Raw genomic sequence first — 25,102 nt, 5'->3', positions numbered from 1 at the left:
TACTGTAAATATTGCCATTATCTCTTATCTTAATTTAATTTATTGTCATTGATTTATTGTTATGATATGATGACAAGGCCATTAATAGTCTGAGTCTGTTTTAGTCTGACAGTCTGTGTTTGCAGTGTGTCTTCTGACTGGATCCTCTTGTTGTGAATGGTCGTTATGTTTCTGGGCCTCAATCTATGTGACCTGGGTTACACATGTATTGGCAAACCGTTATAACCCTTGTTTAAAAGTGTATCTGTGTGCTTCTGTGTCATCATGTGCTTTTCCAGCCACCATGGTTCTACAAACCATTTCTCCATGGGTGCGAGCGAGCCTACAGTCCCAACAGAAGCTCCAGTGCCAGTTTGCCATCGACCACCGGGGGCCGAACGTCAACGTGGAGTGGTACCGGCAGCATCGCGGGGAGAGGACCAAGCTGTTCAGCTACAGCAGCCGGTCGGGGCAGACGCAGGGCACCGGGGTCAGGCTGAAGGGCCTGGCCGGGGGGGGGGACGCCTCCTTCACCCTGCCCCTCGTCAAGATCTCAAATGAGGGGACGTACGCCTGCTCTGTGTCGGTGCCTGCGCTGCTCGGCAGTCTGGACATCACTCTGAATATCCAAGGTGAGAGAGGGTCACAGAGAGCTCGGGGGTTATGGTCAATGGTAGTAATGTTGCATTTAGGGATGTCGAAAATCATAATTTTTCTTGACCGACAACCGACCCTCATTAGCCGACAATTGTCGGTTAACCGAGAAGATTAAAATGCGCTATTTGACTGTCTGTGCCACATTAAACTATTACCACAACAAATGCTTGATTTCCCCCCCATTATAAAGCGTTTATTTTTTACATCTACAAGCAGAAAAAAACACATTAACAAAACGAGAAGACAAGTTGAATCCTCCAGCACACTAAACAAAAACATTCCTCCGATAGGCTATGAGATAGGCTATGATAGGAGCTGCACGCATTGCAGAAGGGGGAAATACGGATGAAAAACCCCATACTCACGCTCACAATTCTCAAATGAATTATCTTACTGCAGGTGTCAGAAATAGTCTAATAAAACCAGCAGAAACTAATTTTAAAAGCTCAGAACGAAACGTGTCGCTAATTGAACGAATTTCCACTTTGAAGAGCACATCGACACTGCCCCAAGCCTCCACGCTGCAGGGCGCACTGACGAAGCGCTTATTGCTCTCTCCTCCTTCTGACATTCTCACTAATTCAACAGTGGTTTACCTGCTTTTGAGATCTGCAAAAAATAGTTTGCTTCTCTCTCCACCCTTCTCCCTCTCTCTCTTTATCTGCGACGAGGGCTGTAGGTGGCTATTATGCTCTCTGTGTGTCCGGCTGCACGTCATGACGAGTGCAGCAAGTCCGCACACTGACAGCTGTCAGCATTGCGGGACTCGGGAGGATGAACAAATGAAATAAAGCAGTCTGTCCAAACTTTTTACCGATCTAATATGAGATGCAGAGAAATAATTATATATTAATAGCCGATGTGTTTAGAAGAGCATTCTCACTCTTGCTGTAATCGTTGTGGGATTATTACACCTGAGAGACAGACAGACCCGGGGAGAACTCAATTTACGGTAAAAGTGTGGATTCCTCAGTGAATCGATGTGGAAGACGCAGCTTGTTTTGAAACACGTCATTGAAAGTAACCTCATGGTTTCATGACAGCGGCTGGAACACAGAAGGAGCATGACTGACAGGCTCGCTGTAGGCTGCACAGGGCAGGGCGTCTTCTCCCGTCTGGTCAAAGCAGAGGGGAGGCAGGGGTGTGGCGCATGTGTGGAGCTGAGTTTATCACAGAGCACATCTCGCACGCGGGGGGAGAGGCGGACAGTGAGAGGGGCAGTTTTTGCATTTGGAAAAGCCTTTCTCTAAATGAATGTTGTTCTGGCAGTGGCAGGAGCTTTCAATTCCTATATAATGCGGCTACAGTAACTACTTAGGCTACGTTAACATTGTTGCTTACCGCGAAGGAGGAAAAAAACACCATATTGGCAACACGTTGTATGCCAATTTAATATGCAAATTAACCGTTTGACCGACATGCTTAACCGACCAATGACGTTGTCGGCGGTTAAACGGTTAACGGTTAACCATCGACATCCCTAGTTGCATTCAGGTGCTCCTCGGATGGTCCTATTTTCCGAGAAACCCAAATGCATGTGTACAACATTGCAGATTGTAGCTTGCTATCTAACCATTGTCTAACCTAGAGAGCCACCTGTCATCTCAGAAACATGGGGATGAATGCATGCTTATAGCTATGCTGTGCGGTGATGAATGTTGCTGCTGCTTATCCAACATTAGATGAGCATGAATTCATCTTCTGCTCCCTTCGACCTCAGATCCCTGCTCCAGATACTCTCTGACCTCTCTGCTGGAGGGGGTACCACTGCCCGGCAGGACGAGCACATCTCCTGAAACCTGGGTGACACAGTGCCTCCATTCGGATGAGCTTTCTCCTCTGGTAACTATACATCAAACTATACATACATCAAACTATTCATCAGATCAATCAATGAAGTGTAAGTTCTAATAAATACGGTGGTGCACAGCCAGCCTTATATGTTAAAAGAAGAACCTTAACATCAGCTCTAGCATATACTGGTAACCAGTGAAGCGAGGCCAGAATGGGAGTGATATGATTACATTTTCTAGTCTTAGTCAATATTCTAGCTGCAGCATTCTGTACCAGCTGAAGACTTCTCGTAGCACAACTAGGGAGGCCAGAGAGAAGACATTACAGTAATCAAGTCTAGAGGAAACTAATGCATGAATTACAGTTTCGGCGTCGCGCAGAGATAAAATAGAGTGGATTTTGGCAACATTACGAAGATGAAAAAATGATGTCTTGGTAATAGCTGCTATATGAGACTGGAACGATAAATTAGAATCAAAAATCACTCCGAGGTTTTTAACAGTAGGACTTTCAGGGACAATACAGCCATCAATATTTACACAAAAATTCTGGAACAATTTCTCATGTTTAGTAGATCTAATAACTAATAACTCTGTTTTAGAAGCATTTAACTCATTGAGTGCCAAGGACGAGTATGTTCGTCATTTCGTTTAGTAACGTAGAGTGCCAAGGACGAGTATGTTCGTCAATTGCGTTTTTTGACGGTGGGACGTGGATCAAAGCCAGATCCATCTCCTGTAAAATTTTGGGGCATGTTGAATGTGTATAACCTATTTTACCGACCCATTAGGTGGCGACAGTGCTCTCCAGATTAGAGGAAGTTGAGTAAAAACAGCAGAAAAAGCCGTGATGAAACCATTCTCATGCTTTTCGCTGTCGCGCTGGGAGCCCGGCGCACAACGGTGGGGGGCTCCGAAAATAGACTCTGGGTGCAGCACACTTTGAAACGCGCAGCAGAAAGCCCAGAAAGCCCAGAATCGGACGCAGCTTCATCCCAGCTCACAACCGAAACCCCAGAAACGAGCGAGGCGAGCCCGATCCAGACTCCCCCGACGAGCGGTGGCCATCCGAACAGCAGCAGCAGAGACTCGCCTGACAAGCAGCAGAGCGAGCAAAGCCACCAGAGACACACCCACGGAGGAGGAGTTTGCAGTAGAGGGGGGTGGGGGTGCTGTTATATTGAAGGAAATTACTGTTCAGATGTTTCAGGTCAGAAAATATTAGTTTCAGAGTCAGTGATTTGCTTGAAATGCTTAATTTCACAAAAGGTTCAATATCTCAGCTTCTAGATGGAAACGCGTGTTTTTGCTGTTTTTGACCTATCTTCTCCGGCTGATAACTAAAGAACGGAAAAAGATATCAATAAACTTTTTTTTGCTGCTGATACAATAGAGTCTCGTCGTTCTTTGTGCGTGTTCGGTGTTTACATAGTAATATCACACAATATTCTGTGGGCCTCGAGAAATCACTGAAAATGCTCTGAAACTCTGGCACTGGGAGCGTCCGTTCTCCAAAAGTGGCTGGCACTCAATGAGTTAATAACAAAAAATTTGAACCCATCCAGTTTTTTATATCTAACAGACATGCTTCTAAATGTCTGAGTTGGGAGAGATCATTTGGCTTTATGGCATATATGGCATATATAGCTGATCATGAGCAGATTATCATATAGTATCAGGCCAGGGGGTTGTTCTGTCTGACTGACTGACTCCCTCTCCTCTGTCTGTAGCAAAGGGCCTTCAGAATGTCCTTTCAGTGGCCAATGAAGAGGGCGTGGCACGACTCTACAAAACACACAGAAGCGTGGAAACCCTGTTCTTAAAGGTGAGATGTGCGTTTACTGCTTAAAGGAGGACTTACCCCCTAGATATGTATTAGAACAGTGATTTGAAAATACCTATGGAAAAAACCAAGAAATGACATATGCTCTTGTCTATACTGGACTCTTTGGCTGTGTTGAAGTCAAGATTCTTTTTCGGAAATCGACGCCATTACAGTTTGCCTACTGCCTCAAAAATAATTTATTTGAGAGGGGCCATATCTTTATAAATATCAACAACTAGCCAACGCTGGTGGCCTGTTTGGAAAGAGCTTTGCTCAAAATGGTTGATAGTTATATCAATTTGGTAATTCAGTGGCGAACTAGAAATTTAATTATTTTTCTGCATGTATCTCTATGGCAGTGTGTTAAACTACGTTACGAGAGCAAAGTGACGTGGGCTCGTTACAGCAGCACACCGCACAATACAACAAACCCCCCGTTCTGGGGTAACACAATGCGAGATTTCTCTACGTCATTCCCTCGTCCAAGTTGCCATATAGTCCCTTTTTCATTTTAGTTTGGGGGCTTTTCGTGATTCTTGTTAAAAGTTGTGCAAAAGTTTTCCTCTCAGCGCAGTGCAGGCTGCCTGCACCTCCTCCCTCCTGCCAGACCCCGGCTGGCGAAACAGCCTGCTGCATGCATGGGGCGCTCTAACCTCACGGAGCAACAAACAAACACAGACAAAAATAGCTGGTGTGCGATTTAGAGAATACAGTCTGAGATTGGGTACAGGATTGAGGGAATATCGCACTGTACTAAAGCGAGGTGCAGTACAGAGCTTTCGTGTGAGAGACTGGAATGAAGACGCCTGTCTCACTCTGCAGGGCTGTCTGGATGCGACCGACTGGGACATGTTTAAAGATTCCTCCGATGACATAAACGAGCTGACTGATGTTGTGAGCAGTTGGGTTTCTTATTGTGAAAATTGTATTATTCCTGACAAATTAGTGAAAGCCTATCCCAATGGTAAGCCGTGGGTCTCAAAGTCTCTTAAAAAGCTTCTGTATATGAAGAAAAAAATCTTTAGAGAAGGGAATAGGCTAGATCTATATAATTTACAGAAAGAAATTAAACGTGAAATTAGGTCCTGTAAGCTGAAATACAAAGATAAAATTGAGTCTCAGCTCAGAATGAATAATCTAGGCTCTGCCTGGGACAGCTTGAAAACAATCACGGGGACCAAAGAATCAGGTAGAAAAAAAGTTCAGCTCAAGGAATACAATTCAGACGCTGAGCTGGCTCAATGCCTTAATGATTTTTATGTTCGATTTGATGTTCATGATTTTAACAACAAGCACTCCGAGATCAGAAACAATCTCCAGCTGGCTCCACCGTTGAATCCTTTTTTTGATGAACACGATGTAATCTGTGGCTTTAAAAAGTGCAAGCCCAGGAAAAGTCCTGGCCCCGATGGACTTAGCGGTCGCCTACTAAAAACATGTGCTGACCAGCTTGGTCCTATTTTTAGTTTCATTTTTAATTTGTCTCTCTCTCAGCAGAAGGTGCCATCCCTATGGAAACAATCCATAGTGGTGCCCGTGGCTAAAATAAACAGTCCCAAAAGCTTGAACGACTTCCGGCCTGTTGCTTTAACCTCTCTGGTTATGAAGCAATTTGAAAAGCTAGTTAAAGCAGAGCTCCTAGCAAAAACTGAGCACATGCTCGACCCCTTTCAGTTTGCGTATAGAGCACAGAGAGGTGTACAAGACGCCACAGCTACCCTACTCAACCTTGTCTGTAAGCACTTAGAAGGCAGTGGGAACCACGCCAGGCTGCTTTTTGTGGATTTTTCTTCAGCGTTCAACACGATCCAGCCTCACATTTTGGTTGAGAAACTTGTACGCCTTTTTTGCTTAGACGCAGGTCTTGTTGGATGGATCTTGGACTTCCTTACAAACAGATCACAACAAGTGAGAGTAAACGGAACTCTGTCCAGCTTCTTAACATCCTCGACCGGCTCACCACAAGGGTGTGTTTTGTCTGCCTTCTTGTATATTCTGTATACAAATGACTGTTTTAGCCGTCATGCCGACAGATTCATCATCAAGTACGCTGATGATTCTATTATTGTCAGCCTGCTTGATGGGGATGAGGTCGGTCATGGCCAGGTTTTAAATGATTTTCTGTCCTGGTGTGAAGAAGCCTTCCTCCAACTTAACGTCTCAAAGACTAAAGAGATCTGTGTTGATTTTAGACGATCCTCCCCAGTTCCCCAGAACAGTGTTGTCCATGGGCAACCAGTAGACTTGGTGACCAATTATAAATATCTTGGCACTATTTTTGACAGCAAGTTGAAGTTCGATCTAAACTGTGAAATGCTGTGCAAAAAAGGTCAACAACGTCTCTTTACATTACATTACATTACATTACGTCATTTGGCAGACGCTTTTATCCAAAGCGACTTACAATAACACATTTTTCTGTCTGCAATAGAACAATCAACTATGGAGCACAGTCTATGACAACTACAGCTTCTGAAGGAACAGTGGTACAAGTTTAGGTTAGTGGTACAAGGTTGGTTAGGGTTTTTTTTTTTTTTTTTTTTTTTTTTTTATATAAGGAAAGAGAGAGACGAGGTTAGATCAAGAAGGGCCCAGATGGAGCCTGAAAAGGTGTGTCTTTAGTCTTTTCCGAAAGATCGGCAGTGATTCAGCAGTCCTGACCGAAGGTGGAAGCTCGTTCCACCATTGAGGTGCCAGGGACGAGAAGAGTCGAGATCGGGATGAGCGACTTTTGAGCCCCCGTAGCGAAGGAGGGGCGAGGCGACCTGCACTGGTGGAGGAGCGAAGGGAGCGGTGAGAGGTTTGGAACCTGACCATGGATTGCAGGTACCGGGGAGCTGTCTGGTGAACTGCCCTGTAGGCCAGTACCAGTGTCTTGAATTTGATGCGGGCCGAGATGGGAAGCCAGTGGAGCTCCTGGAAGAGGGGAGTGACGTGAGAGAATTTGGGTTGGTTGAATATCAGACGGGCTGCAGCGTTCTGAATGAGCTGGAGCGGTCGGATGTCGGTGGCAGGTAGGCCGGCCAGAAGCACGTTGCAGTAGTCCAGGCGGGAGGAGACAAGAGACTGGACCAGGAGTTGAGTCGCTTCTCTTGTGAGAAAGGGACGGATTTTGCGGATGTTGTAGAGAGAGAACCTACAGGAGCGCGCTGTAGCAGCTATGTTGGCAGAGCAAGACAGCTGGTTGTCAAGGATCACCCCGAGGTTCTTGGCTGTTTGGGAGGGGAGTACAGTGGTGTTGTCAATGGAGATGGAGAGATCTGCAAGAGGGCAGTCTTTTCCTGGGAGGAAGAGTAGCTCGGTCTTACCAAGGTTGAGCTTGAGGTGGTGGGCAGACATCCAGTCGCCAATGCCAATGTCTCTTCTGCCTAAGGAAGCTTGCTAGATTCCAGGTTGACAGGACTCTGATGAAACTATTTTATTGTGCCTATATCGAGTCTGTAATCTCATTCTCTATTATCTGTTGGTATGGAAACCTTGGTATTCAAGGGAGGAACTCTCTCGGGAGGATCGTGAGAGCGGCATCAAAAATAGCCGGAGTAAATTTTAGTAGCCTGGACCACATTTTTAACAAACAGGTGCTTAAAAAGGCCATGTCCATTCGCATGGACGATACTCATCCTCTCTGTCCAGAGTATGTGCTGCTCCCTTCGGGCCTTCGGCTAAAGGTTCCGAGGGCTACGAGAAACAGATATAAACTGTCTTTCGTTCCTGTTTCCATCACAGCTTTAAATGCTGCTGAGAGGAGGAGATAGTGCACTCTCTCTCTCTCTCTCTCTCTCTCTCTCTCTGTCTCGCTCTCTTTTCTCTGTCTCTCGTGCAGCTTAAACGCTGCTGGGCGGAGGAGATGATGCACTCTCTCTCCTTGTCTCTCTCTCTCTCTCTCTCTCTCTGTCTCGCTCTCTTCTCTCTGTCTCTCGTGCAGCTTAAACGCTGCTGGGCGGAGGAGATGATGCACTCTCTCTCCTTGTCTCTCTTCTTAGGTAGGTATTGCTGCTATAAATATTCTTTATATATTTTATATTCGAGATATATCTTTATTTATTTTTTACCTACCTATTTATGTGAGCTCAAATAGTCCTGGACTCTTATTACTTTTAAGTTCATGTACGTGTCTTTACTACTTTTAAGTACATCGTACAGATCCCTTGAGGTGTGTTTTTATTTTGTTTTTATTTTACTTTTATCCTGTGTTTACTTGATCCTTTTTCTGCTGGAAAACTGCTGCCATGCTCCATGTTTGTTTTAATTTGTTCATGTTTTGTTTTTTTCATGTATTCGCTATGCTTTTTATGTCTGCTGCACACAAATTGCCCTTCGGGGACAAATAATAAACTTGAATCTTGAATCTTGAATCTTGAATCCCGCATCTGTTTGCGAAGGTGCGACTGGACAGGACGCTTTTCACAGACAGGCACAGTAGTCGGAGCGAGGCGAGTGTCTCTCAGGGCTACTCAGGGCACAGCTGCAGATCTCTCCTCCTCCTCCTCCGCGCATTCAGTCTGTCCAAAATCATTACCGATATAATCTCAGTAGGAGGGATGCAGGGAAATATGATAGTAGCCGATGTGTTTAGAGAAGCTTTGTCACGTTGTCACGTCGTAGTATAGCGTTATATTTTACATGTGCGCTAAACTGCGACCATATTTGTTTGCGGAAATATCAGACTGCTCTCTCTGCTCTCAGAGCACAGAGAGCTCTGCTCTGCTGCGCGCGCCCGCGGAGCTTGGAGCTAGTGCATGAGGTTTACAGTACGACTCTCTCCCGCATGCCTGGGCTGGAGACAGCTGCTTCCAACTCGGACTGATAATATATACATCATCATTCGAGCTTATCCAGGTAAGATATTAATAAAGTAGTGACACATTCAGCGGGAAACTAACTATAATTAAGACATGTGCCAACTTTGACGACGTTTGGTTCAGTATTTTAAGAGCAAACTTCAATAAGAATAGGCTTGGAGTTCTGAGGAGCCGAAAGGGTAGAGGGGGGGTAGGGGAGTAATTATCTTGAAATCCCATAGTCTTTGGGGGCACTGTGACGTCAGTGTGCCCCTAATCTCCCATTCATTTGAGAAAAAAAAGCAGTGTTTGACCCTTAGAGGGCGCTTATGCCAGTTATGCTGCTGAAAAATGATACAAATGGTAAAATGGCAACAGTTTGGTGTCAAATGTGGAAATTCTGACCAGAATTCTTCACACATCACCCCCAAAGTCATATATATTGGTTAAAAGCTGAAAAAAAGTGTTTTGGAGGTAAGTTCTCCTTTAATCTAAGACCTATTTTAGATTTTATTTATTTTATTTTATTTATTTATTTATTTATTTCAGGGACAGTGCAACATTAATGAACATTTGCATGTAAATGTGCCGGATTATAGCCTTAGCTAATTTCCATCCATAGTCCCTCGACAGGTGAGGTACAAAAAGGTTTAAAAGGAAGAAATAGAAAAATTAGTGCATACATAGGGCATACATAACTGACAGGGGTGCAATGTAAGTGACACATACATACACATAAGGTTTTGAATGTAAAGTGTCATAAAATCATATAATTTAATGTAATTTCACATCAACATTTATTTTAGCCCCATGGCCATCCATCCAGATTAATGTTGGATGTGGTTCACCCTGCATCGCTCGGTCCCAGGATGCTGAGGTAGGTGTGTGTGTGTGTGTGTGTGTGTGTGTGTGTGTGTGTGCGCGCGCATGAAATAATAAAGAAGCTGCCTATGAGGGGGGATAGCGGCGGGCTGAGTATTACTGTGATGCGGTTCAGACTGTTAAGTTTACGGGCTGAATGTCACTGAAGGCAGACGGGCCTATAAAATACTCAGTAGGAGATAGAGAGCCAGCACACAAAAATGTCCTTTCGTTGAATTTATTCCAGCACACCAGGTCTTCAGCGTGAAGAAGGCCGTTAGGCTGAAACGTCCGTGTGCTGTACCTGGTGTGCTGGAATAAACTCAACGAAAGGACATTTTTGTGTGCTGGCTCTTTCTCCTACTAAGTACCTCCTGTGCCGTGCACCGAAACTTTGAAAACACCGGTGAGTGTGCTCGCTGCTGGCTTATGCCAGTTTGTTTGAACACTATAAAATACTCTGCCACTCGCCAGACCCCAGGCTGAGCCCCTTTAACATGGTGGTGCCCCCTGATGCTGCCAGGATAAACACACGTGCACGCGCGCACGCACACGCGCACACACACAGAGGCATCAGGGGATGAGGTGTGAAACAGTGTGCAAGACCACAGCTCTGCTGGATTCCTATTAGTCAGAAGTGGAGTGGCACAGACACCACCGGCACACTGCGCGCTGTAGCAACATTTACCCAATAATATGAATGCAATCATCACACTACTCCAATTTGTCGATACTGCCAAAGGTCAAATAGACGACCGCTAAAGATCTGATCGAACCTGTGTGGCTGCTGGCTGCCTGTGAGCCCTGCTGACCTGGCAGTGTGTACACTACTTCAGACAGGATGCTGCCGGGCTGTATGGCCAGCTCTCCCTCCCTCCTCTCCTCTCCTCCATCATCCCTCGCACCTCCGGTCCAGTTTGGCCGACCTGACCGGGCTTTGCTGGAGAGCCGCCTCCGCTCCAGGTGTCTAGAGAGAGAGAGAATGAGAGGAAGGGAAGTGGAGAGAGAAAGAAAGAAAGTTAGTTCATGGGTTTTCTGCCAAGCGTTTTCCTTCTTACTGCTCACAAGGTCTTTAATCATGTTTTGACTTGTTGCACATGTGGTCTTTCTTTCTTTCGTTCTTCCTTCCTCTCATTCTACCTCCTACACTTAAATCAGACATTTTAATGACCGTCTTCATATCTCCCTGGCTCCCTTTGAGATTGTGCTTATTAGCCAGCCAGCACAGCTCCTCCTGCCCTGTGATGTGACATCGTTAGTCTGCTTCATTCACCCATAAACAACCAGATCAGAGCTTCTCCATCCTCATATTGTCCACAATGAGCATATAAAGTCAAAACGCTCCTTTACATCAACCCAATCCATGTTGCCGGGAACATGCGGTCCTCATTCAGACTCCACTAACTCTGTGACCATATTAAATGGGGGTCTTGAATCCATTTTGTGTTATCGTCTGTGGCTTCATAGTCTTGGATGGGTAAAGTCAGTGTTGATATTGTGACATTTGATCTCAATCTCCCTTAATGTGGATATATCCAGTTTTTTTACTAGTTTTATTTTATGCAACTGTACTGGTCTTTCTGTGTAGTCATGTCCAATGTATCTGTAGCACTTATTGTAATGTTCACAAGCTTTAGCTTGCTGTACTTATTTACTGTATAATAACAGGATAGAGAGAGAGAGAGAATTTCACTGCTGTTCGATATTTACTTTATTCCACACTGGACAGACAGGAACCGGAAGCATACAACACCATGTCAAACCCACCATCGCCCTCCGGTGGCACCCCGGGGAATATTACCAAGGACTACATCATCAAATACATCACAACTCCTCCCCACTTATTTAGCATGCAGTCCCCCTGGAAACCTAGGCGAATGTTAGTAAAACCTTATCAAACCGAACAACACAGCAACATAACATTTGCATAGTAAATAGTAAGTCAATACTTCAAACACAAAAACTGTCCAGGCATTATGAAACCATAACTGAATGTTTCTAAACGTTAAAGTTATGCCTACATTTAAAGGCTGCAAAAACCCCTCCACCCGTAACTAAACTGGTGTGGCAAAGCCCTACAACAAAAGTCCTTTACAGACTAAGGCGATCGGGGGGTTTGATGACCCGTGAGGGGTACCTTCTCACAGTCTCTGGAGGAGTACCAGTCTCAACTGAGACATCAGGTGGCACTGAGTTGGCTGTCTCCATTTGTGGGACTGGGTGACCCTTTGGGGGAACTGGGCGAGTTTTAGGGGAAAGTGGGCTAAATCTTGAAGGGACTGGGGAACCATTCGGGGGGATCTCTTGCCCACCCGCTGGGTGAACAGTCACAGAATCGTTCCAGGGAACTGTAGCTGTCTGATCCAGTAGGGTCGGTTGTGGTGGCTGTCTAGGCGTGAGCATTTGCGGGTCACAGGCACGCATCTGCTCAGTGTGGCGTTTCCAGTGTGCTGAGCCCACATCCACCATGTAGGACACTGGCCCGACCTGAGACACCACCACACCCGGCCTCCACTTCTCCTCCCCCCGCCGATAATCACGGACCAGAACAGAGTCCCCAGGCACAAAGCCCCTTTCCTTGGTGAGCGGGGCCCTGTGACTCTGCTGGGCCGCCTGCGCCTGATCCACCACCGCCGCCACACTCGGTCTGAGGAGGTCGAAGCGGGAGCGGAGCCGACGGCGGAGGAAAAGCATGGCCGGAGACTCATTAGTTGTCGCATTGGGAGCATTTCTATAGCTGAGCAGGAACGAATCTAGACGATGCTGCAGTGCGGCCTGCCCCCTGGAAGCCTTCAATGACCGCTTCAGTGTCTGCACAAAACGTTCCGCCTGCCCGTTTGTAGCTGGATGAAAAGGAGCAGAGCGCATGTGTTTCACTCCATTCGCCTTGAGAAACGCCACAAAATCACTTGCGGTGAATTGCGGACCATTGTCACTGACCAGCACTTCAGGCAGGCCATGACGGCCGAACAGACTTCTCAAAGCCTGAATCGTCTTGGAGCTTGTGGTGGAGTCCATCATTTGCACTTCAGGCCACTTGGAGTGTGCATCCACCACCACAAGAAACATATGGCCTTCCACCGGCCCGGCGAAATCCACATGTATTCTCTGCCATGGCGCCCCTGGCCACGGCCATGAGTGCAGCGGGGAGAGGCCGGGAGACTTCTGATTTCGCTGACAAGATTGACACACTTTGGCCTGCTGTTCAATCTGAGCATCAATCCCCGGCCACCAGATGTAGCTGCGAGCCACCGCCTTCATTTTAACCACTCCCGGGTGGCCCACATGCAGCTCTTTCAGTAGTTGTGGTCTCAATTTTGGGGGTACAATCACTCGGCTGCCCCACAGTAGGCATCCTTGAACCACAGTGAGCTCATCTCGCCTCAAGCAATAAGGCGTCAGGGCCTCGTCCCGCCCCCTTACCACAGGAAACTGTCCTGACATGACCATGTCCATCACTCGAGAGAGAACCGGGTCATATCTAGTTTCTTTGCGAATGTCCGAGCTGCACACGGGCAGGGCCTCCAGGTGATGTATCATCACCGTCTCCACTGAGCCCAGTTTGTCCTTGTGCTCCACTTGCAGTGGCAGGCGTGAAAGGCCATCCGCATTTCCATGTTCAGCTGCACTCCTGTACTGAATGGTGTAGTTGTGAGCAGCTAAGATAAGTGCCCACCGCTGAAGCCTTGCCGCTGCCATGGACGGGATAGCCTTACTAGGGCTCAGAATCGTTGTTAGCGGCCGGTGGTCTGTGAGCAGGGTGAAATGGCGCCCATACAGATACGCAAAAAATTTGCGCACGCCGAATATGATTCCCAAGGCTTCCCTCTCAATTTGAGCATAATTTTGCTCTGCTTTGCTCAATGTCCTGGAGGCGAATGCTATGGGTTTCTCCTGCCCACCCGGCATCATATGTGAAATCACCGCGCCCACTCCGTAGGGCGAGGCATCACATGCCAGAATGATCGGCAGCTTGGGGTCATAATGAGTCAACACTCTTTCTGAGAGCAGCTGTTCTTTTGTCATGCAAAATGCCTTTTCACATTCTGGGGACCATCCCCACTCTGTCTCCATGTGAAGCAATGCATGCAGGGGGCTGAGCATCGTTGCCATGTCTGGGACGAATCTGGCATAGTAATTTATCAGCCCCAAAAAGGAGCGGAGCTGGCTTACATTCACTGGTGCCGGGGCCTCTGCAACGGCCCTGAGTTTCTCTGGGGATTTGTGAAGGCCCGTGGCGTCGATGATATGCCCCAGGTATTCCAGTGAGCCCTTGAAAAACTCACATTTTTTTTTCTGCACTCTGAGGCCACAGTTCTCCAGGCGGCTCAGCACCGTTTCCAGATTTCTCAGGTGCTCAGCGTCGTCACGTCCTGTCACTAGGATGTCATCCAGAAAACAGTGCACATTGGGGAGCCCCTGAAGAACTTGATCCATGACTCTTTGGAAGATAGAGGGCGCTGACGTTATTCCAAAGGGCAGCCGGTTGTAGCGGAACATTCCCTTGTGTGTCGTGATGGTGAGATAACCCCGTGAGCCCTCCTGAACTGGTACCTGTAGGTATGCTTGTGCGAGATCGAGTTTTCTGAAACGCTGCCCCCCTGCTAGGGAAGCAAACATATCTTCGATCCGAGGAATCGGATATTGTTCAGCGCGGAGGGCAGGGTTGACTGTAACTTTAAAATCCCCACAAATGCGTACCCCCCCTTTTTTCTTTATGATCGGCACTATGGGGGTGGCCCATTCACTGAATTTAACTGGGGAAATTACACCTAATTTTTGCAGGCGCTCTAGCTCCTCCTCCACCTTAGGCCTGATAGCATACGGAACTACACGAGCCTGACAAAACTTGGGCTGATGTTCTGGTTTGAGTGCTAGGGAAACTTCAAAACCCTTCAGTGTCCCCAGTTCATCTTTGAATACATCAGCATGCCTGCCCAGCACTGTTTCCAACGTGTCTGTCTGCATGTGATGTATCTTTTTTATCGCTCTCCAGTCTGGCCTCACTTTTCTCAGCCACTCACGACCAAACAGTGGTGGTGCATCACCTTTCACCACATAGAGCGGGAGTCGAGCGCTCTGTTTATTTAGCTTCACTCTAACTTTCATAACCCCCACTGGGGGAATCATTTCACCTGTATAGGTTTTCAGCAGGATGTGGGTTTGGCGCAGGGGAATATGCTTGAAATTTGAGTTGTACAGATTTTCTGAAATGAGGGAGACTGCTGCACCAGTGTCTAACTCCATCTCTGTTGTTAATCCCTCTACTTTAGGACTGACCCAGATTACTGAATAGGCTGGATTGTCCTGCTGAATGACATTTTCGCTCTGTGCGCCGTTATAAGCTAATTGTACCATGTGCAGGCTAAATTCCTCATCTGAATCCGTATCAGTGTCATTTTGCTTGGCACTGGTATCCAGCTTATTGACCTGTCTCTTAGAGCATTCATTCCATTTCTTTCCTCTTTTCTCCCATCTTGAACTCCCTGCATTATCCTTTCTCTCCCACGTTGCATTTCCTGCTTTGTTTTCCTGCTTGCTTTCTCGGCATGTGCGTGAAATGTGGCCCTTCTTACCGCAGCGGTGGCAGAGTTGGTCTTTATAGAAACAGTCACTGTCAGTGTGATTTGTCCTGCCACACCGGTTGCATCTCCTCCCCGGCGTAGCTGGGAAAGACATGGCGTTCACCTTCAGGGAGCTGCTGAGCTGCTGGGACTCCCTTGTCACCGTCTCCATGGAAACGGCTATCTCCACTGCTTTCTGGTAGGTGAGGGCAGTCTCTGTTAACAGCCTCTTCTGAATGGACTCGCTGTTGAGGCCACAGACAAACCTGTCCCTCAGAGCCTCTTGTAGATAAGCCCCAAACTCACAGTGCTCCGACAGTCTTTTTAGATCTGCAATATATTGTGCTAATGTCTCCCCCTCCGCTTGGTTTCTTTTGTGAAAGCGATATCTTTCTGCAATTACAATGGGCTTCGGGGAGAAATGGGCTTTTAACACTCCCACTACTTCAGCATAACTCTTGTCTCCGGGCTTGTCTGGAGCAATCAAGCTGCGTAGCAGTCCATATGTTGCCGGCCCGATCACACTCAGGAAAACTGGCGGCTTCTTCTTATCGTCAATTGTATTTGCCAGCACGAAAAGTTCAAACCTCTCCACATATGTTGACCACTGCTCCGTCGACTCATCAAAGCCATCGATATGACCGATGATCCCCGCCATGTCGTCTTGTCACTTAACGTTACAGACACGGCACTGCCTCTAGCCTAGCCTACACGTTATCAGCTAAGCTAGCTAACTAAAGCAATCCACAACAACGAACGCGGATTCTTCGTCACTCCCGCGCCGTAGTGCACGCCAGGTGTACCGTACTCGTCGCCAATTGTAATGTTCACAAGCTTTAGCTTGCTGTACTTATTTACTGTATAATAACAGGATAGAGAGAGAGAGAGAATTTCACTGCTGTTCGATATTTACTTTATTCCACACTGGACAGACAGGAACCGGAAGCATACAACACCATGTCAAACCCACCATCGCCCTCCGGTGGCACCCCGGGGAATATTACCAAGGACTACATCATCAAATACATCACACTTATGCTGGAATAAGTGTAAATAGGAGACATATATAATCAAGTATACAGTAGAGTATGGACTAGTTCCAGGTTTGACTATGGAGCTGGTGGAAGAGTAATGAGCACACCGACACAGAACTGCAAGAACCGGTTTGTATTAGATCAACAAAATGAAAATGCATAACAAAAAACACTTGAAATAAATCAAGAAAAATAACAAATAAAGTAAATATAAAGAGGCCTTTTAGATAACAAAAAGAGTGGGTTTACACCTTCTGTAAAGTAGCACTACTAGTGGTGATTTCCGTTCAGTCCATCAATGTTCAAATCAATTCATAGAGTCAAATAATCACATTTCTATTCATTTCATTCCCATCTTCTTCCCCGTCATAAATACTATGCAATTGCACAATCCCATAAAGCCTTCAATTCAGTTCACACTGTAAAGTGACTATTGTGACTAAAGTGCTTTAAGTTTGACAATTGTTATGACAATAATTGCACAACCCATATGACCTGTAGAGTGCAATGCGGGAGAAGGGGAGAGAAAAAATGATTAAAGACTAGTGTGTAAAGTTCTACCACCCAAGGGGAATGGGGCCTATGGTAGGAGTGAGTTAGGCTTGAGGCCTGCCCAGAGTTCAAGGTTCTTCTGGTTTAGCTCGCCATCCATTAGCTCCAGCTATGAAGCCCATCCAGTATTCGCATCCACGGTTTCCTCCACAACAGCAGCAGGACATCAGTTCCTCAGATCAGACACCATGTGGTGTAAAAAGCAGTGTTGCATCCAGTTTCCAATATTCAGGTTCCAAATGTCCGATGTCAGTCAAGGTGAACATGAGTCAAGGTTTGTGGCCTGCTTGCATCAAGGTGTGGGGTCTGCTCTCAGCAGGTGTGAGTGGTGCCATGGAGTGAGAGAGTGAGGCAGTGATTTCCTCCTCCCAGACCAAGAAAAGGGGGCGGGTGCAGGGCTGAAAAGCCTGCAGCCGATTGGCTCAGGTGTTTGAGTTGACAGTTTTGCTTGTCCAATCATTATACAGGACTGTGGATAGGTGAGTGTGTATATGGCAGAATGTTCAATTCACCTGTGTTACATATCACTCTTTCTCTCTTCTCTCCATCCGTCCCGTCCTCCAGCATGGCTGCTGAGGGATCCCCCAGCCTCTGGTGCAGCGATACTCTCAGGACCTGGTGCAGCCCTTCAAGGACGTGGCCTCCACCATGGACCAGCTCCGTGTCAAGGAGCTCCGCAAACAACACCGCATGGCTGTAAATGAACACAGCTACTTCTTCTGTATGAACGGTGATAATTATAAAATCATAGAGCCAGACTTTTATGAGCTTAATGAGGCTTTCCCATAAAACATCAATGCAGGCTGGGAAAGAGAGGCTTTGCGGTTGTGTCACAAATCTCCTAGCAACCACCGCTGGCGCCAACATGGAGGTCCAGTGGAGAATGCAGAGTTATATATAGGCGTAACAATGACGGGGATGGCAACGCGTGTTTTTGTTCATATTAAAATTAGCATTATTCATGGTAAATAGACCTACTCGACCTCTCTGTGGCCTTTTTGATCCCAAAATAAGGCACTTTAGCAAATGATTTCTGAGTGGTTTTGTTTCTGCCCTGATCTGCCACCTTCTTCACTCTTCAGGAGTTAGCATCCTTGATGTGTGTTTGTTTGGTAGCATTTTAGATATACTCCAGATATTACACATTTGTCTGCAAACTTCGAAAAAGAAAGATCTATGCTCCTCACCAAGTCACTCCCATCATCCGGCACTCCCCAATTTAGTCTCTCAGGTCTATCCAAATAGATCTGAATAAATTATCATCTTATAGACCCAGAACCAGAGAAAATGATGGTTGAAAATGTATACAATAAAATATGAACAAGCATTGGCGTCCTGCTATGTTTTAAAATTAGGGATAAAACTTGGAAGCTGGCATTTCTACACCACCTAATCTCTTGGATTAAGTCAGGAAATAAACGTTCAAGCCTGTAGGCTATACGGGCCGGGGTTCCCAAACCTTTTGATCCAGGGACCCAAAAGAGAACTTTGGAGTGAGAAATAGGAGGTGTGGTGTGAAAGTGAGAAGAGGCTCATTTGAGTGAGAGTTTGCAGCTCTGAGTTGTGTTGTATGAGTACCTCCACTATGGCCGCCATCCATATCATCATGACATCATCAGCAAGGGGACTTAATATGGTCTTTCCTCCGTCCTGTTCCTCAGATCCCGTCTGGAGGGTTGACGGAGATGTGCCGGAAGCCTCTGTCCTCGGGTAACATCAGCACCGTGTCCGACTGGCTCGTCTCCATTGGCCTGCCCATGTACGCCGTGGCCCTGGCAAAGGCGGGCGTGGACTCGCTGGGCCGCGCGGCCTTGTTGACAGAGAGCAGCGTGTTGAAAGCGGGCGTTCAGGACCAGAGACACGCCCGCCGGCTGGTCAGCAAGGCACAACTGGTCTATGCACACAGAGAGGGCCAGTCATAACCATGCAGGTGGAATCAGATTGGGTGAATGGAGACAGGTTTCAGCTCAGTGGTCAGTACATTGGACGCTGGACAAACCGACATCACACTTGAGACTTGTAATGGGCTACCCCTCTCTCTCTCTCCATTTTCTAAAATGTTTACGGCATGGGGGAGTTTGTCCCTGCAAGCCAAGACCAGATATCAGATGCCTTTTAACCCAGACTCTAGACTCAGTCTGTGGGATGGCTTCCATTCTAAGAACATCCCGAAGGTCTTAAAAAACAAGACTTGGATCTGCCTTTAAGGAAGATAGTGCACTCTTTTCTAGGATGGAAGTTTTTCTTTTTTTTAATAAAGGAAGACTGTTTATGAGTGTTTCCCCGCGTTTCAAAAAGTGCTTCATCTTCATTTCTTGCTGAGACGAAACTACCCGAGGATCTCTTAAGGATGTAGCTTGGCCAAAGCAATTTCTTTATCATTCACAGGTTTCATTACCACTAATACATTCAAAGTTGTTACAGTTAAATAACTCAGTCAATGTTTGGACTTTTAATCAACTAAACAATTAAAGAAAACGATTAATAACTGGTTGTTTTGAGATTTGAAATGGCTTATTTTGTATCATGTTTCTGTATTATACCGTACCACATATCCTAATTTCAAACTGGTTTTTATATGTTACGTGTACTGTATGGGTTTTTGCCTTTTGAATGTTACAGCCTTATTTTGAGGCCAATTCTCAGTCCTTTCTAGAGACAGCTGTCCACACAATTTTATATTTCAGATTATATGTCCAATTTCATAACGTATTTTGGATGCATGCCCTTTATCATTTTGTAGAGTCCTTAAAAAAACGCTCTACAGTATATCGCTCCAATAATCACTATGGGAGATGGGCTTTTCACAGCAGACAATATCCTCCATGTGTATCAAAGCACATTTTTAGTTGCCTTACCAGTATAAATGAATAGCTACATCAAATCGAGCATTGTAGTATTCATATACCCAGTATTTAGCATCAGACCACCAAGCCAGTATGTTCTGAAAGTGTGAGAGCTAATTGAGATGCTGATTTTAAGATTATATACACACAAACGCACATCCCATAATACAACTGTTCGCATCGCATCCCATAATAGTATGATGATACTTGGGATGCCATTGTGAACATAGATGCGAACAGGTTAGCTAAAAGTTTAGCGTCGCCAGCGACGGCCCTCACCGTTGCGGTCAGGGTGCGTTTCGAAATCCCTCCAGGCCTGAACATATTTCTAGGGGGAAACACTGGTTTGTATCAAGTTTGTACAAGTGGCGTTGCTGTACCTGCTGTGCCAGAGGCCGGAGCCGCTCGCACATGTGCAGAACAGATGGGGCAGCCTGTACGGATTGAGTAGTGACAACAGTACCCAGCTAGAAACGTGGGTTAGGCAAGAGTGTGGAGAGATGGTGTTAAACTGTACTTGTGACGGCAGTAAAACAACACGCAGCCACAAGGAGACGCTTTCAAGCTTGGATGCTGCATGAAGAGAAGCTGATATTCTGTCTACGATTCGCCTGGGCCATCTCCACTACGACCGGGAAGCTATGCTAACGACGCTAACGCTGGGCTAGCTAGTTGCGGGGTAGGGTAGGGTGGTGGTTCCCAGTGATGATCAAATAGTATTTGATAATCATCCAGTCTTCCATCCTTGGTGGAGATGTGGGACCGTTGTTAATGCAACAACAAACAGGTGTTTGTTGTCTCCAGGCTACCTGCCACATTTCGGAAGAGGAAGTTGATGAGGCCCTGCTTTGCCCTCCTTCAACAACTACCATCAGCTGTGTTAGCAGAGAGCAGCTAGCATTGCAAGCATGGCAGCAGTGTTCCAGTACTTACGGCCTCTGCGAATGTTGATATGCAAGTTGCCTTTGATAACCGTGCAGCCTTTGAGAGACTGGGCGGCAACCATGGAGTTGATGACCTTCTCCTCACACACCTTATCACAGAGGCCCACACAGGCTGTACAGAACGTGCTGCAGAGACAGAGCAGGTGGTGAAGACATCTCAATCCAAGACAACTCATTCCAATGGCTTACATTCATTATTGAACCTCTAACCCAGGGGTTCCCTTTTTGTGCCAAGGACCGGTAGATACATGGGAAAAAAAGTCTCGGACCGGTTGTCAATTTTAATGGTTTTAGTTACACATATATTTACTCACCAGGTGGCGACAAAGGGTAAATAACAGCCTTTTGTGTTGTACTGTATGTAGCCTACATTATTTTTGTTTTTGTTTCAACTACAAACATAAATAAACGTCAACTTGAAACTATGTTTTAACTACCACACACAGCCTATAATATTATATAGCCTATGTTTAAAAAAGAAAAACGGTACCGGTCTGGTTGGGGACCACTGCTCGAACCCTTGGCTCTTCTCTTTTATTTCTGCCCTTGGAAATGATCTGACATGATCTTTCTACACCGTGTCGGCTGAATGCCACAAAGGAGAAAACCCCCAAATTTACTTTCACACTTTTACCAGCCAACTAGATGTTTAGAATAGACTGAAAGCCTTTAGGTGTCACCTAAATTAGTATCACCATTATTTTAGGATAATTGGTTCAAGCTTTGCTCTATAATATAACAAAAACGAGAATAGAAACTGATAGCAGGGACTTGAATTGGTACCCAAGTCATGCAACAGTCATTCACTGCAGCTCCCCCTAGTGGCTCCATGTCAGTGTGACACCCCAGCTCACCTGTCGGGTACGGTGCGGTAGTATCCGGACGGGCAGTCAGGCGTGCACTCTCCGGCGTGGATGACGAAGCTGGACGGGGGACCGTCCAGATCCAAGTCGGGCAGGTGGACCATGGAGCAAAGTTCGGCGCTGATGCAGCGCCAGCCCTCGAACCTGTAGGTGCCGGCGGGGCAGTCGGCCACACAGCGCCCCTGGTGGTAGTAATGCAGGCACGCGGCACACACCGTGTCACTGCCAGAGCCGCGCAGCCGCCCAGACACTGAGGGTGGCAGCACTCCCGGTCCACCGTGCACACCTCTCTGGGCATTCTGAGGGAGGGAGGGGGGGAGAGAGAGAGGGAGGGGAGAGAAAGAGAGGGTGAGAGAGGGAGGGGAAAGAGAGGGAGGGGAGAGAGAGAGGGAGAGAAAGAGAAGTGGAGAGAGAGAAAGAGGGAGTGAGGGGGAGAGAGAGAGAGAGGGGGGGAGGGGGAGAGAAAGATAAGTAGAGAGAGAGAAAGAGGGAGTGAGGGAGGGGGAGAGAGAGAGGAGAGAGGGAGGGGGAGAGGGGAGAGAAAGAGAAGTGGAGAGAGAGAAAGATGGAGTGAGAGAGGGGGAGAGAGGGAGGGGAGAGAGAGAGGGAGGGGAGCGAGAGGGGGAGAGAGAGAAAGGGAGGGGAGAGAGGAAGAGAGAGAGAGGGAGAGAGAGAGAGGGAGGGGAGAAAGAGAGGGGAGAGAAAGAGAAGTGGAGAGAGAGAAAGAGGGAGGGGGAGAGAGAGAGAAGGAGGGGAGAGAGAGAGAGAGAGGGGAGGGAGAAAGAGGGGAGAGAGAGAAAGAGGGGAGAGAGAGAAAGAGGGAGTGAGGGAGGGAGAGGGAGATAGAGAGAAAGAGGGAGTGAGGGAGGGAGAGGGAGAGAGAGAGAGGAAGGGGGAGATATTAGACACCTTTGTTTTTCAGGCCTTGACATTTTCAACAAGGTACTTACCCAGAGTGTATGCTAACGCTACAACACAACACCTGAGCCCCTGGATGTCTCTGTTCCTGTGATCGCAAGTCAACAGCCTCTCTGCCAGCTTCCACCTAAATAAAGGGGCATTCCCCCCATTTAGCAGAACTCAGAGAGCAAGAGACACAAGCAGGCAGTCTTCAGACTGAAGTAGCCCCTGGCATCATGATGTTGGACACAGTCCTAAACAAATGATTTGCATTTACTGGAGGGTGAATGACTGTGTACACACACGCGCACGCGCACACACACACACACACACACACACACACACACACACACACACACACACACACACACACACACACACACACACACACACACACACACACACACACACACACCCAGTGATGAGAGTGAAAGAGTGCATCACTGCCCTCCTCTGGCCACGCGAAGAACTGCAACAATCCATAAAGAGTTCTAATCCTCTCATTCACTATAAGTTTATCTCTCACAGACACATACACACCTACACACACACAAACCTACCCACGCACACACACGCACACGCGCACACACACACACACACACACACACACACACACACACACAAACACACACACACCCACTGATGAGAGTGAGAGAGTGTGTCCCTGCCCTCCTCGGGCAACGCGAAGAACTGCAACAATCCATAAACAGCTCTAATCCTCTCATTCACTCAAGTTCGGCGCTGATGCAGCGCCAGCCCTCGAACCTGTAGGTGCCGGCGGTGGTAGTAATGCAGGCACACGGCACACACCGTGTCACTGCCAGGAGCCGCGCAGCCGCCCAGACACTGAGGGTGGCAGCACTCCCCGTCCACCGTGCACACCTCTCTGGGCATTCTGAGGGAGGGAGGGGGGGAGAGAGAGAGAGGGGGGGAGAGAGAGGGAGGGGAGAGAAAGAGAGGGTGAGAGAGGGAGGGGAAAGAGAGGGAGGGGAGAGAGAGAGGGAGAGAAAGAGAAGTGGAGAGAGAGAAAGAGGGAGTGAGGGGGAGAGAGAGAGAGAGGGGGGGAGGGGGAGAGAAAGATAAGTAGAGAGAGAGAAAGAGGGAGTGAGGGAGGGGGAGAGAGAGAGAGAGAGGAGAGAGGGAGGGGGAGAGAGGGGAGAGAAAGAGAAGTGGAGAGAGAGAAAGATGGAGTGAGAGAGGGGGGAGAGAGGGAGGGGAGAGAGAGAGGGAGGGGAGCGAGAGGGGGAGAGAGAGAAAGGGAGGGGAGAGAGGAAGAGAGAGAGAGAGAGGGAGAGAGAGAGAGGGAGGGGAGAAAGAGAGGGGAGAGAAAGAGAAGTGGAGAGAGAGAAAGAGGGAGGGGGAGAGAGAGAGAAGGAGGGGAGAGAGAGAGAGAGAGGGGAGGGAGAAAGAGGGGAGAGAGAGAAAGAGGGAGTGAGGGAGGGAGAGGGAGAGAGAGAGAAAGAGGGAGGGAGGGAGGGAGAGGGAGAGAGAGAGAGGAAGGGGGAGAGATTAGAGAGACTCTGAATCTCCAAGTGAACTTATATCTGATGAGACTCTTATGAGGGCGGCTGCAGGAGAGATCTGCCTCTCTGCCATCCATCTGTTGCCTTGTCTAAACATGTGTGGCCTATTATTCCACATCAGCAGTTGAGTCGTTAACACACCACAAAGCACAACACATTTCAATCAGGTTTGGCCTGCAGGTGTGATTAAAAACACTTGTGTTGAACAGGCCTACATCTATCACTAGATATTGTTTTCTATATTCATTAGGTTGGGTGGGTATGGTTGGATAAGTATCCCACCCCCTTCTTATCCCCAGTGGTGTTAATGTAAGAAATTTACCACGAGAGGAAGGGGGTTGTGGCACGAGGCGAAGCCGAGTGCCATAAACCCTGTACCAGTGGTAAATGTGGCCACAACCCCCTTCCTCGAGTGGTAAATTTCTTTTCTACAACAGCATGAGTGAATACTGGATTCTGATTGGCTAGCAACAGTGGTAAATAGGCCAACTGTAGATTGTTGGCCTATTTACCACTGTTGCTAGCCAATCAGAATCCAGTATTCACTCATGCTGTTGTAGAAGGCCAGGTTTTACTCTGGAAACCCTACTTACGCAGGATGGGGCTCCCTGGACGGACCCGAGCGGGGAGCATAGGATATTATTTCTGAATGCTTGACTGTTTTGTTTTTTACTCATTATACCATTACAGCTACGTAAAGAATATCTTACAAAAGTGTGTGTGTGTGTGAGAGAGAGAGAGAGAAAGAGACAGAGACAGAGAGGGAGAGAGAGAGAGAGTGAGAGTGAGTGAGAGAGAGTGAGAGAGAGAGTGAGAGAGAGTGAGAGAGTGAGAGAGGGGTGGGGGGGCACATTGAGTTGCCAGATGAATGGGGTTTGACGCGTTTGACTGTCGGGGGAGGGGGAAGAAGCAATATGAAGCAAGCTCATATTATGCGTTGATTTACAAAACTACTATCCTAGCCGTCATGTCAATACTGG

The sequence above is a fragment of the Poromitra crassiceps genome (assembly GCF_964638095.1).
Source record: "Poromitra crassiceps genome assembly, chromosome: 3".
NCBI classification, from domain to species: Eukaryota; Metazoa; Chordata; class Actinopteri; order Beryciformes; family Melamphaidae; genus Poromitra; species Poromitra crassiceps.
Note: the sequence above shows the minus strand (reverse complement) of the source record.